This window comes from Oryctolagus cuniculus, chromosome 8 (genome assembly GCF_051225735.1).
Source record: "Oryctolagus cuniculus isolate XC-2025 breed Fujian yellow rabbit chromosome 8, ASM5122573v1, whole genome shotgun sequence".
Classification (NCBI taxonomy): domain Eukaryota; kingdom Metazoa; phylum Chordata; class Mammalia; order Lagomorpha; family Leporidae; genus Oryctolagus; species Oryctolagus cuniculus.
Window position 1 is genome coordinate 145312085 of NC_142874.1, and position 16284 is coordinate 145328368.

A 16284-nucleotide genomic window follows, 5' to 3' on the forward strand; every position below is an offset into this window, starting at 1 on the left:
TGTGTTCTTCTTTGGTGAGGTGTTTGATCTTTCGTGAACTTTGTGTTGAATAATGTTGTGCTTTTGGAAAAACATTTTCTTGGAGACTGATCATGAAATGTTAATGCAAAGATCTGGACATACCATAATAGTTCACTGGTTGAGATCTGAGGCTACATAACACAGCCTTCCACGCATGGTTTTTCTGAGGTTGACACAGAAAAAACACAAGGTCTATCGTACTGTAAAGTTATGACTGACTGTTGTACACACTGTTGCCGAGAAAGCCTGGCCAGGCACTCCTGGACCCGTGTCCTACCAGGACATTCCCATGCGTACCCCAGGCATGGCCTCTCAAGGTTTCCCCCATTAGTCTCTGCAGACTGAAATCTTAGCGGGCACTTCCTCACTGGCAACCTCCGAGCCAAAGCACAGCACGACTGGGGTCGCGTTAGTCACTCACACTGTTACTCACAGGTCAGCGCTGGCATTTCCTCCTCCTGGAATCTTCCTGATCAGTCCCCTTGACGAATTACCGTCATGGCAACCACTCAGATGCTTTTCCACCATTAAGCTCTCTGCTACAGCAACACTGAAGCAGAGTGAACGATGCTGAATTCATGCTCCAGCCATCACTGAGTGACTTCGCTAACTCTCCCAGGCCATCCTCCCTCGCGACTATGTGCTCCCTCGCATCCTGGCCCTTCTCTGAGCGGGCAGTGTTCACTTGCTCAGGCGGCAGCCCCTCCTGGAGTGAAGTCTGACTCTGTTCCCCACTCTTGTCTGTAATCTTGGTGGTGAGAAAGAGCAGCACAGCTCACGCCCTCCCTGTCACTAGCAGTTCATGGAGCGTGGCAGGCGACTACGCAACTGTGGTGAATGGGTGCATAATGTAAAGTTCAGGTAGAATGGAAGAAGTCAGACCTGTCACAGTTTGGACTAGGCTTCCTGTTCTTCTTGGCTTAATGGATAGCGACCACTCTCAGCCCTAGAGGCTGCCCTGAGCCCCTGGTACAGGGAGCCCAGCCATGACAGCCCCTTTGCAGCAGGCAGGGGGTGAGCAGGAAGGGTGTGGCTAGTGATCGCAGATGTGACATGAAGTGTGTGTGACTGCACTAGTCCCGGAACCTTTGCTTTGCTCTGTGGCTGAGGCACAAGTCAGAATTCACGCCCACACTGAAGAAGGTGTGTGGGTTCTTGGAGACAGGGATCTGTGCAAGGGGTGCCTTACCTGTCAACACAGTTGCTGCTGGGGCCAGCAACCTTTCATTTGTTGTTAGGCTATGACTTCACTTGCATGATTTCCCTTCAAGTGAAAGCGGTGGGCATTATTTTGAAGAACGATAAACCTTTTTGATGCAGATGGATGCAAAACATACATTGATGTGCTTAAACAAATGAAAACAAATAAATCAAAGACTTTTTCTCTTATAAATTAAATGCTTGGCATACAGTTCCAGAATGCCTGTAGCTACATGCTTATTTTTGAAATATTAAGCCTCCTTCAGGACAGATGTTGTAAACATTTTAAGTAATAGTCAAACTCATGCCCCTGCTACATGGTTGGATTTGTGTTCTTGTCTCGTGGGGCATGGGAATGGGGAGACTCCAGGATCCCTTATCAGGGAATAAACAACACAGTGATGCATGTGGGATGTATAGGAGGCAGGGTCTCAACACTGCTGAGGGCTCATTGTTGTGTCGGAGACCCATCCGTCAACACATCTCATCAGCGTGCGACTTCATAATGCTCGTCTCCATTGTGAGCGGACATCAAGAAGTGTTTTGCTACAGGTTGGCATGTTTTAAAACACAGTCATTAAACAGCACCAAATCCGAAGTTGAATTATCTTTCTATTGCTGGAGCTACTGCTACTTTATGAAACTCTGGGGAAGTAACCTACCACCTGCCCTCTCTGAGACTGGAGCAGAAAGCACGCCTGCCTCCTGGGGTTGCTGTGGGCATGGAGGTGTTGCCATGTGTGGCAGTGATTAGACCAGTAGTTAGCCTAATGAAAGCACTTAACACACTTTAACTACTCTTAGAACTGTCATTAAAGGTTTCTGTGAGGCTTTTAAGATCCCAGCGTGTTTTATTCAATCTGAACTATGATAAGAAAGTATTGTAAAGTGGGTGGATGCTATGCACCTGAACTCTGTGCCTCATAGTCTGGACACTGGGAAACCAAGATTGAGTTCCCGTGAATTCAGCGTCAGGTGAGGGTCTGTTTCTTCCTTCACAGTTGGCTCCATCAGCTGCAGTAGGGGCCGCTGGGCTCCTGTTTTGTAAGCGCACTTATCCCATTCCAGAGACTGCCTCGCCCCTGACCTAATGGACTCCTCCAGGAAGGCCCTCACCTTCTACACCATCTTGGGCATAAGAACTTCAGAATACACATGTTGGAAGGAACACTAACATTGAGCCTGAAGTGCAAGATTTTCAAATCCTTCATTTCATTTTCATCTCACTATTTAAGTCCTCCCAACTCTAAGAGTCTGTTTTACAGTTCAATGGAAATAAGATATTTCCAGCCTTGCTGACCCTATCTTGCATATGTTAATTAATTTCCCTTAAGTATATTTAGAACATGATTCCTGTTAGATAATTAAAGCAGTTAGATGGTTATTTTTATATACTCTGAACAGGTGCTTTAATATAATTTTTGAATGAATTTAATTATTTTACAGAAAAAATCCTTATAAAAAACAGTCAAAATTTTGTCTCATTTCTGTCTTAATTTGGAAACATTCATTTGTATTGCACATTGCATAAAAAAGTCCCTTGCATGATCTGGTGTGTGGTATTATTACTGGAAGCTAGGATCACACACACAAAGTCTTCAACTTAATTAGAAAGTGGGAATATGTAAAACTCCTTCATGGAATTTCTTTTAGACTCAGCACCTCCACACTGCAGAATTGGAAACTAATGCTGGCATGGCCATCAGCTGGGGGTGCCTCTCTCTAGGACATGCCCACGTGGCAATTCCCTTCTCTCCCCCAGTCTTGTCTTAGACTCAGCCTTGTGAGCTGGATAATTAACCAGTAACCAAGTGGACCTTCTGCCCGAGTCCCTGCAGTGGGGTCCAGGACAGCTGGGGGTCATCCATCACTCGGGCTATCTGTGCCAGGGAATGCTTCTCTTCCTCCATGAGCTCATTGTCTCTGTGCTTTTTGCTCTGTGTTTCATTTTTTTTCCCTAGTTTCACCATGTCCAATCTGCTGTTTCCCAATCCATGTTTGTTTCAGAGGATTCAAGACACGTTGAGTTACAGGTATTCTACAAAGCCACAGAAGGAGTGACTTCTTGTATATTGTTAACTTTTTTTTAGGCTTGCTTCAAAAAAAAAGATCTCACTTGTGAACACATGTACATATGTAAAGCAATCATTTCTTTAAAAATCTCTGAACTCAATATGAAAGAAAAAATCTAAAATTACTTGGTAGAATGTAATATTACCATTGAGTGGAAATTGCTTTAGGATTCTGAGAAGGTGAGAGATGTATAGATTAGAGACACAGTGACTAAAACTATTAACAGCACCAGTTTTTGCAGTTGTAGAAAACCTCTGTGCCTACGTGTTTGTACATGAATGGACGTATGAGAAACAGAATTTTTAATTTTAATAGTTTGCTATTATACTGGGTCAAATCAGGATTCCTAGAAACAAATAATTGCTCTTCCATGTGGGATAACTGAGAAGCTGATCCTCCATCAACAATACTATCAAAGTCAGAGTGAGGAAATTTGTGAGCAATGCAGAAGTTCTGACCGGGAGGACGGGTATCCTCAACTGGTCAGAGCGAATGCCACCATGATAGCGGGTTTTGACCTCTCTGCTCGTATTTTGCTACATTTCAGAATCTGTTTGCAATTGTGTTTCAATAAACCAGTATCTCCAAGGATGGAAAAATAAAGTCACTGATATTCTTGAGATTGGGTCTTCATCCTTGTTTTCTTATTGATTAGCTAATCTGGGCCTTGCTGGGACGCAGGGGGCCAATCTCAGCATTAGGGGGTGTCACACCGTCTTCTAGCATCAGTGGCTGTGGGGGGAGGCTGGAGCAGAAGCATCTGACTCCTGGATCATGGCATTCCATGAACCGATTGTGACTATTATGGTCAGGAATTGATGAGCCGGGTGAAAGCCCCACCCTGGAACACTTTAAAAGCAACAGGTGACCTGGTGCGGCTGTCTCTCAGCTGGAGTCACTGTTCCAGGCTCCACAGACGGTGCTGGCCTGAGTCCAGTCTCTCTGGCAATACTGACGCCCCCGTCAAGGAAGGAAATACTGAAACTGTCAAGGAAGAAAGCACCTCCTGAGTTCCTGGATGGAAGACACTCAAGTGCCTGAGGGTACCCAGGGAAGGGAGTGATCTTTAGACAGGGGCTCCGGATTCTGGCATCTTCCATGGAGAGTGGGGAACTTCAGAGAAGGGACAAGACAAAGGGAATGGACCTTGAGTGTCTAGGGACAGCACCTTGGGGGAAGCCTAACCCGGTAGACAGAGGAATGGACTCCTCTGACATCCCCAAACGCCAGAGGCCTCCGTTCTCCCCAGTGCAAGGCGGGCAGGCACCTCTTGTGTCAGTCTATGTGGATTCACAGGAGGTTGGACATCTTTCCTCACTCTGCCACTTCCTGGACTCCGCCTGCAGTCCGTCATCTTCAGGAAGGCATGTCCTGGTCAACACAAGTCCTTCCAGCCCTGGTTGTAGAAACAGCCACGAGAGGAGGAAAATGCACCCGGCAGCCATGCTGGAGTCGTACTGCAGGCTACGAGAGACAAAGCACAGCAAGATGTTAACCCCAGCTGTCATAAAATGCCTAGACACAACTTTTGACATTTTCAGGAGTTTTGGAAATGCTCACCAGCCATCCACCCCATGTATTAAAAACCAAACTCTGTCATCGGTTATTTTCCCCAAGATTGTTCACCACACCTGCATGCACCATGGCAACCAAAATCACCATGTTTTCACAAAGATATTAAATGTGTCTCTTTAGCCCATTAATCACACTTCATGACTATAAATTAATCATGATTCCACCTGTGCTTCTGTTGAAACACATGTGATTTCAATGTTTTTGAAAGGAAACCAGTATCAGTTTTGCTACACTTGTTTTTCTTGTCTGCATCATCTTCTATTTCCTGCATTGTTGTTCTGTTGACTAGAAATATTTCATATTAAAGTGTTGGTTTTTTAATAGTAATAACTTGTTTCTTTATCTCCATGTATAATTACTTGCAAAATATAGCAACAGTTATCAAAATAATGTATCTCCTGGTAAAACTTTTACTACCTGACTATTGTGTATGGGTTTTTTTTTTGCTTATTTTAAATTGATGTCTTACATGCATTATTAATGTATTTGGAAAATTATATGTTCATGTCCGCCATTTGTCTTCGTACTTCATGAAAGTTTAAAATAGAACAGGTGGCAAATTAACCATCGCACTGTTGCTAGCTGATTGATCACTACTGTGTATATTGTAGTAAAGCTACTCAGGGAGAGATGTTTCAAGATAACTTGTGAATCCCTGAAAGCACCTATACAGGAAATGGCAACATAGTTCCATTGCTAAGGTTATAGATGGTTAAGCCAGCTGGCCTGCAATTGTTTGTCCAGACTGACCACTTGGAGCAAGTCAGTTTGTGCCTTTGTGCTATAATTTACTCAGGGGATTGGGCATGGGATTGTTGAAAGCTACATGAGTTTGTCTTGTTATGTGCTTAGAGTAATGCATGATAGGTACGGCACAGCACAGTGTCTAATGACTTTGTCTCAAAGTGATGGTCTAGCATATGGGAGAAGCCAGCTAGGCCTTCGAGGTCTTAAGCTGATACATTTGTGAGTTGTGGGCCTCAAGTATTTCAGCTCATTCTGCTTTTGTTTTCCTCATTGTTAGAAGTGTATTTGCAATAAAGAAATGAGATAATAACACTTGTGGTACTTTTTCAGATAAAAGCAGGGCTATTTCCTCCTCTCTCTTTAAAACACTGAATGCTAAGGTGTTTGATTAAATTCAAGGAGCCTTCAGGTGCAGAATGCATATTTCTTGTATCTCCCACAAACAAATCACACACACACACACACACCAAGTTATATCATGGTCTGATGTTTTCTTATCATTGAGATTTGTCCTTTTATGTTTATTCAATGATCCTTCTCAATTAATTAAACATAGACTTTAATGAATTTTTCCTGGATGTACATAAACATGGAAAATGTCAGAGTTGGTGAGATCAGGTGACCAACAGGGAGACGATGTGCATGGAGTCCTCGCCCTGAAGCTGACTTGTTCTTTCCATGGCTCTTGGGCTAGTGCTAAGAACATGGCCTCAAGGAGAAAATACGTGGTTGCTGGCTGCATTTCTTCAACACATTATGTGGTAGATTTCAAACCTCAAAGTGGAGTCTATGCCAGATTGTCCCCAGAAAGGAGAGGATGTGCCATCTGGCAGAGCCCGCTGGAGTTGGTAGACAAGCCCATGTCAGAGAAGTGTGGGTGTGTTTAAGCGTCTTGGATTTTGTACTGTTCTTGGTGTCTGGATGTGAAGCTGAGACTCCCCAGGCTATGAGTGGCGTCCTGTGTCTGGGCCCCCAGCCAGCTGATGCAGCCATAGCTGTCCCAGAGGTTGAGGGTCTACATGCCTGGTAGGTCGACACCAGACACCTGCTCCCCCAGGAGGTTATGCTCTCAATATACTCGACAAAAAGATGTCAGAGGGCTCCACAAACTTCAGTTCCTACTCTGGTGAGCAAGGTGATTTTCTCAGAGAGCAAGCTCTCCAAAGGCAGAAACGCAGAGGTTAAGATTGGGACAGACAGATTTGGGGTTTGGTGTTAAGCAGAAATGGACTGAGAAGTCCTGATTTCTCTTACAGGAGAATGTCCTCCTTGAATTATTTATGAGGCAACAATAAATTCTTTTATTTTTTAAAGACTTGTTTATTTTGAAAGGCAGAGTTACAGAGAGGCAGAGGTGAGGGTTGGGGTAGATCTTTTATCCTCTGGTTCACCTCACAGATGGCTGCAATGGCCAGAGCTGAGACAATCTGAAGCCAGGGACCAGGACCTGATTCTTGATCTTGATCTTCCATCTGCTGGTTCACACCCCAGATGGCCACAATGGCAAGAGCTGGGTTGCTCCAAAGCCTGGAGCCAGGAGCTCCTACTGGGTTTCCCACGTGAGTGCAGGGGCCCAAGTACTTGGGCTATTTTCTGCTGCTTCCCCAGTCATATTAGCAGGAATCTGGATTGGAATTGAAGCAATGTGGACATATTGGATGTCAGCATTGCAGGTGGTGGCTTGACCTGCTACGCCACAGTGCTGGTCCTGGTAATTTCTATTCATTAATGTCTACATCTTTATTTTCATTAACTTGGAAGACACACAGAGAGGATTGAGCTACCAATTGGATTGTAGGTAGTTGGTACATTTGAGTTTGGAAAGTTATTTTTAAAGCAAATAACTACATTTTCAAGAAAAACCAAGTTCTTTTTGCTGTGGAAGTGAAGTGAGTAATGGAATAATGAAGTCAAGATATTTTTGAAACTATGAAGAGTGGTCCCTATCATTTTGATTGTATGAAAAATCCCACCAAATATATCAGTTTTGTATTTTTTAAGAGTTGACTTTTTAGTTTGTAAAATTAAGGTCTTAACTGCTAGCCTGGCTCACTTTTTTAACTGCACATAGGCAGAAAAGCACAATTATTGATCTGGTGAAAGTTCCTGTTTTATGTGTAATTAGTACCAGAGAATCACAAATGAAGGAGCAGAACTCTGATATACGCCCCTGTAATCTCGGGGGTGTTTTCTCAGGACTTGAGTTGTTCTAGGACTCTTGCTCCAACAGCATTGCATTGCTAAAAAAGTATGTGAAACCGATAGCTACAACAGATTTGTGGTATTCTCTGTGCCACAAGAATGGTCTTACTGTATACACTTTATTTCCTTAAAGATTTCCAAATTCAAATGCATTGAGTGTTTGCTGTTTTCCATGGGCATCCACATACATTATATTTTCCGAAATCCACCACAGTGCTTTACTGTAGGTATTATCCATGTTTTCATCTTTTGCTAAATTTCATTTAAGGAATATAAATTCTGTTTAATTAAAATATACACATTTAGGAGCACAGTGATGCTTCCCATAAAATGCTCCCTCCCGCCATGCTCCTTCCCTTCTCTCTCCTTCCTCTCCTATTCCCACTCTTAAGTTTTACAAAGATCTATTTTCAGCTTACTTTATAGTCGTTAGAATAACCCTACAGAGTTCAACAAACAGTGTGAAGAAAAAAGCCACTGTTCCTCAACAGTAGAGACAAAGGGCTGCAAACCATCACTGAATCTCAAAATGTCAAATTCACTCCAGTACACTACCTTTCAGGTACTCTATTAGTTACCACAGATCAGGGAAAACATATGGTGTCTGTGTTTTGGGGACTGGCTTATTTCACTAAGTAGAATGGTTTCTAGTTGCATCCATTTTGTTGCAAACAACAGGATTTGTTTTCTGCTGAGTAGTGTTCCATTGTGCGTAGAAACCATAATTTCTTTATCCAGTCATCAGATTGCGGACATCTGAGTTGATTGCATATTTATCTATTGTGAACTGAGCTGCAATGAACATGAGAGAAGAGGTAACTGTTTCATGTACTGATTTCATTTTGTTTGAATGAATTCCCAGGATGGGATGGCTGGGTCATATGGTAGAATGTTGTACGTTTTCAGCTTTTTGAGATATCTCCACACTGTCTTCTACAATGGCTATCCCAGTTTATATTCCTACCAACAGTCTATTAGGGTACTTTTTTTCATATTCTCACCAGCATTTATTGTTTATTGATTTCTGTATGAGAGCCATTCTAACTAGGGTGAGGTGAAACATCATTGGGATTTTGATTTGCATTTCCCTGACAGCTAGCGATCCTTTGCATTTTTTCATGTGTCTGTTGGCCACTTGAATTTCCTGTCTTGAAAAATGCCTGTTCAAGCCCCTTGCCCTTTTCTTAACTGGTTTATTTGTTTTTTTGTTGTTGAGTTTATTAAGTTCTTTGTAGAATCTGGATATTGATCCTTTCTCAGTTGTATAGTTTGCTAGTATTTTCTCCAGTTGTGTCAGTTGTCTCTTCATTTTGGGAGTGTTTCTTTTGCAGTGCAGAAGCTTCTCTGCTTGATGTAATCCTGTTTGTCAATTTTCGCTTTGATTGCCTGTGCTTCTGGGGTCTTTTCCAAGAAGTCTCTAGTAATTTGATGGCATGGGGTCATAGATTTATGTCCTTGATCCATTTTGAGTGGATTTTTGTGTAAGGTGTAAGGTAGGGATCTGGTTTCATACTTCTGCATGCATATCTTGGGGGAGTGAATAGACCAGGGTTGAGAGAAGTTCAATGAATCACTTAAGGTCAAACAGTTATAATTGTTGAATCCTAAATTGATTTCATTTGTCTAGACTTTTGATTCCACCTTATTTTCAAAAGACTCATGATGTCAAAGGGTATAAAATATATTAAAATTATTCTTCAAAAGATGTTTATATTTAAAAAAAACTTCAAATTTGTTATGTATTTTGTTCATTTCTGTTAAGGAAAATGTGATTGTACATTTCTTAAATAGCTTTTCAGTTGTCACCTTAATATTCATAATGGATAATTTGCCTAGAGAGTTAGCCAATTCACTCTCTGGTTATTTATCCCTCCAATTTATTCTGCTTTATTATTCATGTTGTCATCAATGTGGGTAAATAGAACAGAAGAGAAGGCATTGAGTTCTTTCTTGGATTTGTACATTTGGGTTTTTAATCTTTTAAAAAAAACTAATGAAGTAAATATTGACTTGATTTTTCATCTCAAGGCATTTTTAATATTGATTTAGAGCTTATTATTTAACTCTACAAGGTATTTCAGCATTTTGCATTGGTGAGTTTCAAACCTTGATATTTTTTGCAATTTATCAGATGTAAACATAAATTATTCTGCCCCACGAGGCAATGCACGTTGATGAGTTTGTTTTACTATTTTTAACTCTAGGATGAAATCGGGCAATATGTACTTCCAGCGAAGTTTTCCGTATTAAAACTAAAGGGATTATTTGGTGAGTGGGGGAATTTGAAAAGAGAGAAGAGGAAATGGGGAGGGGCGATGGAAGTGCTTTGGAATTTTAGGTAACTGGCAGGTGAATGAGACAACCCAGGGAATAGGTCCTAGGGCCCAGAGAGATGGGATGAAGTCCTCTGCCCTCAGGTGGCCGGCAGCAAGGGGTACAACTCAAGAGTCTGTATTCCTGACAGTTTTCTTTATGGGTCAGTGGCTGGAATGGATGAATGTGCATTCAGAACCTCTCCTGGGCTATTCCCCGTGGCAGATGAGCCCTAGGAGATGGACAGAATTTGAGTCTGCGCTACTGAGTGGCAGAGCCAACTTTTACAGCCCAGGCTGGCAACTTCAAGACCCAGGGTTGACCACATCAACCAAAGCCTCCTAGTAGGAGGGACTCCTTGATCCTGGGCCCAACCGCATCCAGGTGGGCACCTGCTTTCCAGGGGAGTGCTGGGGCAGACTCTACCCCTTCTTGCCACCTCGCCTTCCCCTGGGAAGCGGCACAGCACCTGAGATGGCCCCAGGCATGTGAGCCTCTGCAAACTTAGCAGCAAGTGTCATGGTTCTCTGGAAATTGTGACCTCTCCCCTGCCCCTCTCGGGGTTGACAACTTTGTCCTATGAGACCCTTCTTATCATTTTATTTGAGAAGTAGAAGATAGACAGAAAAGAGAACTATGCCATCTCCTGGTTCACACCCCAGGTGCTTGCAACAGCCGGGGCTGGGCCAGGCTGAAACCAGGAGCCAGGAACACAATCTAAGGCTCCCCACATATGTCGCAGGGACACAAATACCTGAGCACACCTGCTACCTCTCAGAGCACGTATTAGCAGGTAACTGGGTCACAAACGAGGCTGGGATGCAAACCCAGCATCCAATATGGGATGCCAGTGCCCAGCAATGTCTTAACCACATCACCAAATGCCCATCCTGCCATTGAACCTTGGGATTATTTATTGCTATCATAGCCTTTATTACACAGTATAGAGTAAGGAAACTGGAATAATCTGATTTATTATATGTGTGTGAGAGATGCATGAGAGGCCTTCAAGACAGTTAGGAAACATACATATTATGAAAAAAAAAAACATGGGTTTTAAAAATGCACCACTGTTCTTAAAATTCCATTTTCTATGAGTTTTTGGAGTCCTCTCCTATAGACAGAGTCTTTCCTTGATAATGTCACAGTCATGAGCTGTACTTGGTAAAATCTGATCATGTTACTCAAGAGAGAGATGAAGGGAGAGTAGAAGTTTTATGTCAGGGTCAATGTGGGCAGCATAGGGGGGTCACACAGTGAGTCCTGGCAGGAGGAGAGTGGACAGCTGTGGGCAGGGGCCTGGCTCCAAGTCCCTGTGTTAGGAGGGCAGGCTGTGGTTGACGATGCTTGGAAGGCACCCCAGGAACCTTCTTGGTTCCCACTCCCTGCCCTGCTACCTTGTGCCTATTGGAGGCTCTGCATGCCTGAGGGTGAGTCACCATTTGCTGAGGCCCCTGGGTGTTTTTGAAAGCACCCATTTACAGAAATCCCAAGGACAGTTCTCCCTAAGAGCTTTCCTCTGGACTTTCTTTTGTCCCTGGAATGGATCGGGGCAGGAAATCATTATTGAGTGCTTATGTGTCAGGTACCCTTTATACTACCAAATCCTGCAAAGTTAGCTGTCTACCAAGCAGGTGGTGGAGCAGTCTGCAGCCCAGGCATTTGGTGGCAGCATCCACAGTGTGAAGGACTGCTTTACATCATGGGTTATACCTAAAGGCAGCTTCCAGGCCAGCGCCATAGCTCACTAGGCTGATCCTCCACCTGCAGTGCCAGCACCCCAGGTTCTAGCCCTGGTAGGGGTGCCGGATTCTGTCCCGGTTGCTCCTCTTCCAGTCCAGCTCTCTGCTGTGGCCTGGGAAGGCAGTGGAGGTTGGCCCAGATGCTTGGGCCCTGCACCCCATGGGAGACCAGGAGAAGCACCTGGCTCCTGGCTTCGGATCGGTGCAGCATGCTGGTTGCAGCGCACTGGCCATAGCGGCCATTTGGGGTGTGAACCAATGGAAAGGAAGACCTTTCTCTCTGTCTCAGTCCCTCTTTCTCTCTCTCTCACTGTCTAACTCTGCCTGTCCAAAAAAAAAAAAAAAAAAAAAAAAAAAAAGTAAAATATAAAAAGTAAATGTAGCTTCCAGGAGCTGGTGTCTGCCATAACCATTAAGTGGCTGTGTGGGATGGCCATTTGGGGAGTGAACCAGGGGATGGAGAATCTCTCTCTCCCTCCCTCCCTCTCTCTCTCTGCATTTCATGGAAAGAAATAAAGACTTACACAATAAGTAAATGCATAAAGCTAGCTCCTCATCCCTCAATGTTCAGTAAAACTGCGGTAGAAACTTACTTGTTTTTAGTTGATTTTAAATTATTTCTCTATTTAAAGAATTTTTTTGCTCAAAAATGCAGTGAAGATTATGTTGCAACTTCAGTAAAATTTAAATGATTAAATATTTCTGAAATATTTGAATTTACCTGAAATGGGTACTTACGTGATTACATTAGGACAGGATAGTGGCATATCTATCCATATTAAAACCAAAACAATACTAAAAACTAATGCTGTGTTCTTAGGATCCAATTTTCACATGTGAAGTTCCATGGTAGAGCAGATTATGGAAGTTAATGTACAGTCTCTGTTATTGTGATGAATGAGACATTACAGTAATATCCACACATATGCATCTTTTAAAAATTGACTTATCTATGAAAAATTACAATTTATGATTTATGCTAGTGAAGCAAGTCATGCTTTTATTGAAAGCTTACATAAGACTTTTAGTATCCAGTATAATTAGTCTCTAATTTAATCTGCATTATTAATTAAATGTATATAATTAAGCCTTTAAAATCACATTGTTCTCATCACAAAGCCTCCAAATGATATATTGCTGTTCTCTTACTAATTACAGAAAATGGAACTTCAGTTAAGCAACAGCAACCCAACTAATAAGCAAACAGCAAAATGCAGCCAACATTAATAACAAGTCAACAAGAGTCAACACTGCCCATGGTGGTCACTTGGTGTCCTGTTGCTCAGAGAGAGCTGAGGATTTCTAGGCGTCTTTGAGCCCACACAGCTCTTCATTCTCTGTACACTTGAAGTGAGTCAGACGAGGGTGCGTCCACACTTGGAGTAATGGAAACCACAGACGGTCAGGGTCACAGCATATTTGATATCTTACATGTGAGCTCTTTGCCAGTGGACTGTCCTGCACCTAAGAACATATCAAAGTTCTGAGACCTGGTTTAATGTGTGTTCTGGACGTAGAGAGGGAGGGTGGGTGGATGGACCGACAGCTAGCTGGTGTTCAATCCCATCAATGAATTTAGAGATATACATTAATGTCTAGTCTCAAGAACACCGATAGTTCTGCTACGGCCAGCCTTAAGACGGTGATGCCTCCCGAAACACCCGTCTTGAGAAGTGCACAGAGGGAAACACCAGTGTAGCTCCCGGATGCTGGAGGAGATCCATGGAAGGTGATGTGGAGCGTCACACAGCAGCCTGCTCCGGGGCCCTTTACACACTGTCCTTTACTCTCCTGAGACCACAGCTCACGCAGGCTCTAATCTCCTCCATTTCTCTTTCCATTCTGCAGGATTCCTATTTGTAGTTTTCTGTCTTTTGTAAACCAGTTCTTTCCCTCTTATTCTAATCAGCAAGCAGCAGAAACAGAAACCCCTCAGAAGGTACGGGTGAGATGGTTTTCTACTCCACAGATCCTCCTTCTCAACCCTGAGCACACAGACACATGCCTTGTACTGGACAGAGAGAACTGTTTCCTGGAGTTCCCAGACTTAAATTCCACTGTGAAGATTATTTGTGTGTGTAGAAATTGTTCCGGTGGCTCCAGGTTCTTCTGTGTACTGGTTGTTCCAGGTTTTGTTCATGTTTGCCTGGGCTTCCATTTCTTTAATGGTATCACTTGTCCCATCACTTTCTGGAATTGACCTTTGATGTCCCTTTTGACACATTCATCTAAATTTTTCCCCCAGTTGAAGCCAATTGCTTTAATATCATTTATTGATTAGTCTACCTTTTCATGGATTGGAAAACTCATCTCTAGTATGTATTAAATACTTTTATAGGTGAAGATCTTTTAAAGTTCTCTATTAATTCTATTGTTTTTCTTCCCATGTTGTGAGATAGTAGGTTAAACAAATCCAACTTCATTTGAATGAAAAGATACTAACTTCTGTGTTGTGTTACTGCTGGATAATTCTGGCTTAACTTGTTTGGTCAAATTCTCAGGGTTACCTGGGGCAGGAAATTCATTTTTAGGGATGAAGCAAAATTGTAGCCCCTCCAAATTTAGGTTAAATGAATGCTCAGTGCTATCCTGTGTACAGGTGTGCATGTGAGCATTGCAGCTAGTAAAGGGAGGTAGAAAGAGAAGGATGAGAGACTGCACATAGCCAGAGCCAGGCAATGTTTTTCTCTGGCGTCTAGCACCTGGGTTTAGTGTGCGACATCCTTGTTTGTGAAATCAAACTGCTGCTGCTTACGTAGCCTGGTCCAAAGGTTACATCGGTGGGAAGCACCTTAGGTGGCGTCTGCAAGTCTCAGGACTCCAGTGCCTTCAGCTCCTTTCTGTAGACTTTCCTTGCTTTTGTATGAATAAATAGTATTTTTTTTAGTTTTAAGTTTTTTTGAAAGCATGTAATACTCATACCTGTGTGAATAATTTCATCTTGATTCTCACATCCATTAATGCCATTAATATGAATAATGAAGAGAGTTGAAATCGTTAAGTCTTTAAAATTCAAATTTTTCATCATTTCTTGATGAAGTTTTTTTTTTTTTTTAATAATGATTTTCTTGGGAAATGCCTTTAAATCTACATTACAAGAATTTACTAACAGGTTGTAATTATTTAGAATCCAAATGGGAAGCAATGAAGTTGTTATATTAATTCAGTGCGTATGCTAATTAAAGCAGATTTTAATCTATTTGAAGAACTCAACAGCGGTATAATGTATGCATATATGATACAGCTAAAATATATGTACGTAAGATTGCTGTGACCTAATAGTTGAACTGTGAATCACTGTATTATGGTACCAGTTGCCACTTTAATTTTTATACAATTGAACTTCATATAATTGAATTAAATGTTAATTAGATTAAATGTTATTCATATAAGACCATGTTGATAAATTTTATATTCCAACCATGTCTTTCATGAATATATCAGATCAAATTTTAAATAGTTTTAAAATAGTTTTCTATATTGAAAGCAAAAAGGAATATCAGAAACTTATTATTGATAGCTAATGTGCATTTTTAATTTTCTTACTAGTTTAAGCAATTTTTTATAAATAGCTTATTTTAAATTATTGTTTACAGAAGATCATGATAAATGTTTTAAATTAATAACATGATCAATAATCAAATGCTGTTGTTTGGAAGTAATTGTTTTTTATTTTTTATTTATAAAAAGGGAACAAATTTCATATATTTCATGTTGTCACTTTTCAGAGCACAATACTTCCCACTTTACTGTCCCTCTCTCCTTATTTTTCTTTTACTTTTTATAATGAATTACTTTCAATTTTATTTATAATCACAAACCTCACATTTTAGATTTGATTATTGTTTATAGCCTTTGTCTATACTCTTGAGGGAAAGTGGCTTTTCTAGTTACTAATTGTTGAATTCCTTATGTAGTGGAGGGTCAAGCTGGTGGAAGTAATTTTAAACATTGTTTTGGGATTCTGTTTTAATTGCTTTTTTAAAAAACTGGGCTTTCTAGATCCTCCTAATTTTATTCTATTATTTTGTGTGTTATTACCTTAAACATTTGCCAAAATACGGAGGTAGAACCTTACCATGACAGTGATAAAACACTACAGTGGTGCACTTTCACTGCAGACAGAGCAAGGGTTGAGTAAGCTTGAGATGAGCCTGTTTCCCTTCTTTAGGCATAAGATACCAAGAAAAAATGGAATTCAATTTTTTAATTATTCAAGAACATCATATTTTGTGCTGTGGATAAGTATAATTTAAGACTTTTACTCTCAAAGTAATTTTTGAGGTTTTCTGAGTAGGAAAGAAAAATATTTCAATACAAGCATAGCCTTAGAGATACTGCTGGTCCAATCCTAGACAACCACGATAGTGTGCAGAGTGTTAGCAAGGCCATGGGTGCTGCGGTCTCCCAG

The 16284-nt window shown here is 41.6% G+C and overlaps 1 protein-coding gene and 1 long non-coding RNA gene across 3 annotated transcripts in view; both read left to right on the forward strand.

Moving 5' to 3' along the window:
• LOC149125228 (uncharacterized) overlaps positions 1–14617 on the forward strand; it is a 36126-nt gene extending 21509 nt beyond the window's left edge. Inside the window, exons 2-3 of the long non-coding RNA XR_016212244.1 lie at positions 10023–10086; positions 13032–14617. This is a non-coding gene — a long non-coding RNA (uncharacterized LOC149125228). The remainder of the gene's footprint in view (positions 1–10022; positions 10087–13031) is intronic.
• Positions 1–16284, forward strand: part of CSMD1 (CUB and Sushi multiple domains 1) — a 2062046-nt gene that overhangs the window by 519818 nt on the left and 1525944 nt on the right. The window lies entirely within an intron of this gene.